The 7,935-nt window shown below is 35.8% G+C and overlaps 1 long non-coding RNA gene across 2 annotated transcripts; it reads right to left on the minus strand.

Moving 5' to 3' along the window:
- Positions 1–1,708: 1,708 nt before the first annotated feature.
- LOC116789615 lies at positions 1,709–4,919 on the minus strand. 2 transcript variants are annotated; one of them, XR_004358100.1, is made up of 3 exons: positions 4,857–4,919; positions 4,086–4,198; positions 1,709–2,001 (listed from the first exon to the last, which is right to left on the minus strand). It is a non-coding gene; the product is annotated as an uncharacterized LOC116789615 (long non-coding RNA). The 2 variants fall into 2 exon arrangements; XR_004358099.1 differs by having other exon boundaries at positions 4,086–4,193; positions 4,857–4,911.
- Between the last annotated feature and the right edge of the window lie 3,016 nt (positions 4,920–7,935).

Raw genomic sequence — 7,935 nt, forward strand, 5'->3', positions numbered from 1 at the left:
TCCCAGCCTTGCCACTTACAGAACAGAAGGTCACTTTCCTTCTCTGTTCCTCAGCTTCCCCATTTATAAAACATGAAAATCATTACTTACTCATTTCACAGAAAATCTTAGTGATTCATTTAATCAAAATGCTTAACTGAAAAAATATATATGAACCTTCCTTGAGGAAAAGAAAATAAACCTGCAGTTAACACAGTTCACAAAAAGAGAAATCAGAACAAGTAGAAAATGAGTTGTAAAATGCTCATTTTTAAGAACTTCAGCAAACTATAAAGGCTATCACCCATGACAGCATGCTAGAACAGAGTTCATATGAAAGTGTAACCCTACAGATGATCATAGATGAGCACTGAACAAGCAGCCACTGAGGAAGTTATATGAATTTCTATGAATAATTTGATCAGAAAACACTGTTCTTTTTTCAGTTTTACGTGTGTCATGTCAGAGCATGATGAGATTTTACCAACTCCTGTGCACTGAGGCAGATTTCTCATAAACTGGTTAAATTCACATATTTTAAGTCAGAGATTGGCAGAGTTTTTCATTAGCCTTAAAACTAACTTGCTGTTTAGGGTCTTATACATAATCTCTCTTCTTGCACAAGAGACAATAACCTCTCACTTGTACTGTTATTTTTCAGTGCGATACACTGATCCTGAATTCCAACTTCATGCAGTATGGGAGATCATTTTTAGCCCAGAGTTCCCACTAAAATACTTGATCACTTTGCTCTACATCAACGTTTTAATTTTGAAGAGTGAATTAACATTACAAATACACACAAATTTCAACTAATGAGGTACTCCAACACTTGGTTTGGACTAATACAGTTGATTTGGTAGTATGTATTTGGATTAGAGTTGGAAGCTGTATTTCTGATATTTGAAGTGAGAAAAAAACCAAGCAGACTAGAAAATTTATAAATTTGTTCATAAATTCACAAATAAAATGATATATTATTCATTTGAAGCCATCTCTCTACAGCTCAGAAGATTTTCTCTACTGTGACAGACTGGAAAACTCCAGTACAATTTGTCTTTTCAAGCTGTCCCTGAAAGAAGATTCTGGGGGAAGTTTTTCAAGTGTAGAAATGTGCTGTCTTCGCTTTTAGCTTATATCCAAGCTACTGAACTGAGAACATTTTATATCCTGTCAGTTTTAATGTTAGTCTACTTTTATAATTGTGTCACTTGTGAGATTTTGTTAGAACAGAGACTGGGGTTTGTGAAAATGTGAGGTGTGAACATAACACAGTAATTCACAGAGAGCTTTGTTTTCACAAACAATCCAAAACAGAGGACTTGCAAACCCTCTGGTACTCCCAGACAGCTCTGTCAACTCAGGCTTTGTCCTGTCTCTCATGTGGAAAGTGGAACCATTTCCTTATTCCAGAGCAGTGAATCCTGCCTTGTACTTACTATCGAGGCACATTTTTTCCTTATTGTGGTACATGTTTCTTGATTCCCTTGGCCAAGTACTTCCTTATTTCTCTTCAAAATACTGAAGAGAACCGAAGTTATTTGTGATTTCAAGTGAAATTTTGTCCAGGTAAGTGTCAAAAATGGCAAGCAATAAGAGAAGTCAACGCATTTTGGAATAGTGGAAACATTCTGCATTTAGGTTATATAATAATTTCATATTGGTTTTTCATTAGGAAACACTTTAGAAGTCACTTTAAAATTAAAGAGAGAAGTAGAAAAAAGAATTAAGTCATTTAATTTGCTTTGGAAAAAATTAAACGTTTTGGTGCTGGGTCAAGTTGATAGCTCATCTGAGATTTACTCGGCTGTTCTGGGAGGGAGTTTTCTTGGAAGGTAGAGTATTTCCATGCCAGTTGTTAAAATATTCAGGCAACAATATATCCCCTTGTGATTAATGTTTTTGATAGCCAGTGTTCTGATCTTGCAATGCTGAAGTTCTCTTCTCATGGTCATGTACCAGTTGCTTATTGGTGTTGCTGGAATAAGATTATAGTTCTGCTGGTCAGCCAGAACCCTGGTCCTACAGCAAAGTGGAAAGAACAGCAGTCAGCTTTGTCTGGATAAGGAGTGTGCATATGGAGAACCTTGGAGACAATCTGGTCATACAACCTGTTCTTCTTGGTAGCCTCTCTGTGTGCCTGCACATGCTTCAGCTTCCATTTCCTTTAGGGAGCAAACACTAGGATATTTTCTTTGCCTACACAGCACTCAGTAATATTTTAGACTGAGCATTTTGCTTCCTGCCTTTTCTGTGTGTTTTCTCTACCTTAAGCAGCAATGTCTGCTCTCTCAGTTCGTGTCTGCCTATTCTGCTTCCCCCTTCCTTTACCTTGAACTTTTGTATTTGTTCTACATTAATGGCTATTAATGCTTTGATCCTTTTCACTCTACAGCCTCTCTCTGTCTCAGGTCACAGTTCTCATCAGACACTTATTACTTATTTCAATATTTCAGGAGTTATTCCTGGTAACAATGTCAATCATTTTATGTCCTTGCTTCACAATGGGAAAGTAGAGAGAAAAAAAAAAAAGAAAAATGAAAAAAGTAACACCCAATTTTACCTTCATTTTTTTCATCATCATTTTCTGTAGGTGTTGCATTTTTTTCCTTCTTATTTGCATTTCCTGCCATGCTGTAGGTGCCATGAATCTGCTCAGTGACATCAAATTTCATCTTGGGAATGCTGAATAGTAACAGCTTGAGCTCTACAGTCAAATTGTTCTTTATCTGCCACTTACAGAAATCCCAGAACTGTGGCAAATGTCTGAGTCGTGCACATAGATTTGCACTGTCTGGTCTTCACTTTTCTCTCTTTCAACATGTACTCCTCATCTAAGTGCCACCCAATTTATTACTTGCATGAAAGACTCCTTATAGCATAAGAATTGAAAAGGCTTCAAATGTTGCAGGTTTTCAGCCATAATTGCTGCTTAACTTCAGCCTTATCTTCACGGGTAGCACTAACACCATTTGTTATTTGCTCTCTTTCAGGTAAGACATGAAGGTCAGCAATAGTGTACAAACAGGGCCTACACTTCCAAGGTTTATTGAGTCTAAAAAGAGCTAATTAAAGCTTCATTAACCAGCATGCCATACTATATAACTGCAACTTTTCTATGAATAAAATGTAGCATCAGGAGCACAGATTTTTCTATTTCAGCATTGTCTCTGACTGCTCCCAGGAACCAGTTCTCTATGACAGTTCTGTACTCCGAAGCCCTGGGGTCAAGTTCCTCCTTCACCTGTGCAAATGTGTTTTGCACAAACCCCCTCTCTTCTTGCACACTTTTTCTGAAAGCCCTGTTGTATATCTGTATTCTATTATTCAGTGCACAGGGAGAAGAGCAAGTAATATGGACCATTCAATAACTAATGAATGACTGAATGGAAAACAGTTTTCCATTTATTTCAAATAAAAATAATGATAGACTTTTTTAAATAGGAAGGGAAACATGGTGTCATTATCAACATTTCTCGGAAGTAAATAGATTTGTTACTGATAAGGAACTCTCATGAACTAGTTTTTTAAGCTTCTTTTGTGGTTGTTCATTTAGGCAGAAAAGAGCCAAATTCCCAAGCTCAGGTAAAAGCATTTGAGACAAGGTGCACACAGTTATGAGATAAGACCTATCCACCTCCTTGCACATGAGTAATCAAGGAACTAAAAGCAAGTGCAAGGCAATATTAACTGAGATAAACAGCTGGAAAGTAGAAGGGAATTCTTTCCCTTCACTGGAAAAGTAATCATGCTATTAATAGCTGTGATTTGCTAATGAAAACAAGTCTTTGAAATTATTTGTCTTCATCATATCTTGAACGAATATTTAAAATTTGCCTAGAATTATCTTTCATGTCAGACATTTAGAAAGACAGTTTACCTGAAGCAGACAGTACTGATGGAGTAAAAGCACTGTGAGTTCTCTGTTAACTTCAGGGGTAACAGTCCCTCCTTGGCCTGAAAAAGGAAGCTCTGAGCAATCAGGGGCAAAAGGTAAGGATGTCATACAGCGAGTTTAGATAGGACCACATGTCTAGAAAACTAGTAGCTGGAAGTATTCAGAGGGTGTGAATCCTTCTGTTCCACATCAGAAAGTGAGAATTTACATATTTCCCTGAAAGGCAGGAGTGGACTCTTTACAATAGAACTGCTTCCTGGACAGCTGGCTTTTTGCAGATGGATACGTGCACGTTTCTTCAAACAGTGTGACAAATCTTTACTTAAAACATTAAAGAACATTATAGTATTCATTCTGGCACCAACTCAAAATTCTCTTGATATTGAACTTCCTCCTAAACCAATGGTTTGCCTTCACTGCCTGAAAATGTTCTTTATCTGCATGTGTGGACACACAGAGTACACCGGGTGAAAAAGTCTTGCCATGAGCTTTAGGTCTCCTTTAGGCTTTCTGCTTTCTCAGCCACATCTGTGGAAGTTATTTCAACAATATTTATTTTCCTTCACTTTCTACGCAGCTGTTCTGACAAAGCTATCATATGAACACAAAATTTCCCTCTCTGTTCTGGTCTCTGAGTTAGCCTGTAACTCCAAGGAATTAACACGTGTGATAGGTTTCTTTCTTGCATAAAATTTTTGAAATAAAAACTAAGAAACGAATCTCAGTAATGCAGCTTTGTCAACGAAGACTTTTCAAAGTACTAAAACTAAATCACACCAGATGTTATGGAATTCAGACTCCTTTCTAAAGTACTGGATGAAAACTTAGAACATATTTCTGGAACAACAGAACACCAAAGCTACACATTAAAAGTATTTCAAAGGCACTTTGATTAACTGATCTATACTCATGTATTGTGCCAATTGATCTCCGTTTCTTTCTTGCCAAGTATTGTTTCTCATCTCCAAAATAAACTGACCATGTTCAGGAGTGACCTTAAAATTGCCATTAGCGAGAGATGACTCAGAGCAAAGCCTCAAGCTATTCTGTCTATGTCTATGAGATCATGGCTTCCTGTGAATCTCTTCATCCTGAGGAGATGCTGCTGTCATCTTCCGTTATCTTAAAACTTGCAGGGCCAAACAAGTGTTTTAGATGACAAATCTGACACTGGTGTTCTTAAAAGACATTTTTTAGAGTTGCAGCCATCATTGCCAATGACTTCGGGATAACACACTTCAAGTTTTTGCTGGCACTTAAGGGCAGCTCAAGGTAGATAACCAGGATGATAACTTTTAACTTCTTCCTTTTTAATTAGCTACTTTATATGCTTATATAAACACCCTGAAATACTAAAATTCAAAGGACATTTCAATTCTTAACTATTGAACAACTGAAATGCAAGATATCTCTCTGCTTTGGTACCTATCTGGTCTTTTTCACCAAGACTCACTAGGGAGTTAGTATGTATGTTTTATGAATTTAAACACAATATGTTGAAGTTGTTCTAAAGTGAATTCCTGACTTTTGGATATAACCATTACTGAATCAGCTTCTTTACCACTATGAATAATTCTGGTGAATTCAATAGAGATAAAACAGGTATAAAACAGCTACACTGAAAGATCAGATTCTAAACCTCAAGTATTTAACTTTAGGTATTCAAAGTATAAAACAAGAAAGAGTTGAAAGCAATTAGGTAGCTCAAATTTGGGTTACAATAAAATTGAGCTTTTAACATATATATGGGAAAACTATGGAAAAATTCTTTTTTAATGAAGAGATACAGAATGAACCCATACGCAAATATACTGCATCATGATGTAATAATTACTGAAAATATCACAGCTTTCCAAATCAATGGTGTCAATAGACTATTTAAAAAAAAAAAGAAGCTACATTAACCTTTTTATAAAAATGGGATTTTGACCTTGACTAAGTGTAATGTGCATAAGAGTTTGTTGTATAATTTTCTACTCTAATTAACATTTGTGTTACATAAATTTGGTAAAGCAGTTGAAAGCTAAAATCTCAAATGAAGTTTGCATCCAAATACAGTATTGCAAAATGATTCTAACACTGCTTCACCACCATATATTTCTTATGTCAGAAAAAATCTGACTCAGAAGACCACTATCTGTCTTAATCTACGTTTTCCTGACCAACAGCTTTAAGCTGCTGAAGAGACTCCCCAGAACAACTCCCTCACTTAGTGATACTGTCGTCATACTACATTATTCATCTAAGCTTTTGCTCTAGGAATAGGACACTTCCATGCTGGTCTCCTGAATCCCAGAGCAAGAGGAAGTTATTCATCTTATGAATCATAATATGTCTGGAGACATTAAATGCTTGCCAGCAAGGAGAAATGAACTAGATGAAAGCATCAACAGTAAAAAAGTCTTTGCTAACGAGAACTACCATACTTAATAGCACATACTGCTATGTAAAAAGGTGTTAAATCTAAATAGATGCCAAAAGAAATAAAAAATGGGTAAGAAACACCTGTATTCTCTTAAAATGAAAAGGTTTGCTTCATGAAAATTTCAAATATCAAGCATAACTCTGTTAGAAATTATCATGTGGCTGTTCTGTGTTCTCAGCTTAGTATTTAACATTTGTGTTGGGATCCTTCCAATAATCCTGAAAGGTGTTTGGGGTTTTTTCCTGGTATTTAGAATATGCTATTTATCCTCACTTCTATTCATAATGAATGGTGAATGTCTTATACAAATATCCAATATTTCTTAGAGATGAAATTCAGTGAGCCTGTGTCTTTTCAGCAAAATTCAGAAGTAATTCTGTTTAGGAGATTTTCCAATAGGAAGTCATACTTATTGTACTTATGTTATTTTGATTACTATTATACACGTATATTGTTACATGCATATATCACTAATATTGTTTATTATCTAGTGCATGTGGTTCAGCACAGTTTAAAATTAACTTTTTCGGAGGATAGCTGTGTTCTTACATTTTAACTACTTAAACTTTATTAAGACCATATGACCAGATCAATTATAGATAAAGGTGGTGAATAAATCTGGGTAAATTATGGGTTTGGGGGGGGGGGAGTGCTGAAATTGAAAAATTAGAGAAAACCCAGCCAGTAGAATGCTTTCACTTCTCAGGGAAAACAAAAAAAAGAAGAAAAACAATGTATGGTCAAACAAAAATGCTGTTTGATACGCACAGTAAAAATGTGCGTCATTAGAGGTTAATTAACCTTCTGAATTAACAGAGGTCAACCCATGTATAAGACATAAAAGGATGAGCTTTCAATTTAATATTTCTCATCAAATCAATTTTTTCCATTACTTCCTACAAAAAACCTGCAAAATATGGGGAAAAAACCCACAATATTTTTTGTGCAATATGCAGAACCGAACAAAATAGGCAATTGTATGTGCGACTCATAAATCCATGGCTAAATTATACCAATTGTGCAACAACTAGTAAATATCCAGTTATCTGTTCTGCATATTTGGCAGGTATAAAAATAGGCATTTACTGAAATGACAGCGTTGGTTTATTGGAATTATTAAAAGTTATGCATTACTGTCCCATGTTAAATATGTTAGGTTTGCAAAGTATGACAAAAGAGCTCAGCCCTGTAAAATGCTACATTAGAAGGAATATTGGTTTTCTTACTATGCACAGAGACAATTGAGCCAAGTCCTGTCATGAAACTCAAGAGAACTGGGGGAATATTAATGTTAAAAAGTACTCTTGTGAGTAGCATAATTAAGGATTTTGTTTATCAGTTAGGAAGCAGGAGGATGTTTCAAGAGGCAATACCACAGAATCTCAAAGCAGAAAAGGGTAATAAAGCTCAAAACAACTTGTCTTCCTCACAGACTGAATTGAGGTGTGTGTTTTCCTTCTCTAAATGTGCCTTAGCAACTTGATCTTCATCCAGTGAAGAATTTGTTGATGCTTCTGAGAGTCTATTTGTGTGCTCTCTGAGCCAACCAAATTGTGTTCAGATGCTGGGTTTATCCCCCTTTATAAACGATGATGTTTGGGGGCTACATAAAATTCAGAACTTCATGCTTGTT

The sequence above is a fragment of the Chiroxiphia lanceolata genome, chromosome 7 (assembly GCF_009829145.1).
Source record: "Chiroxiphia lanceolata isolate bChiLan1 chromosome 7, bChiLan1.pri, whole genome shotgun sequence".
NCBI lineage: Eukaryota > Metazoa > Chordata > Aves > Passeriformes > Pipridae > Chiroxiphia > Chiroxiphia lanceolata.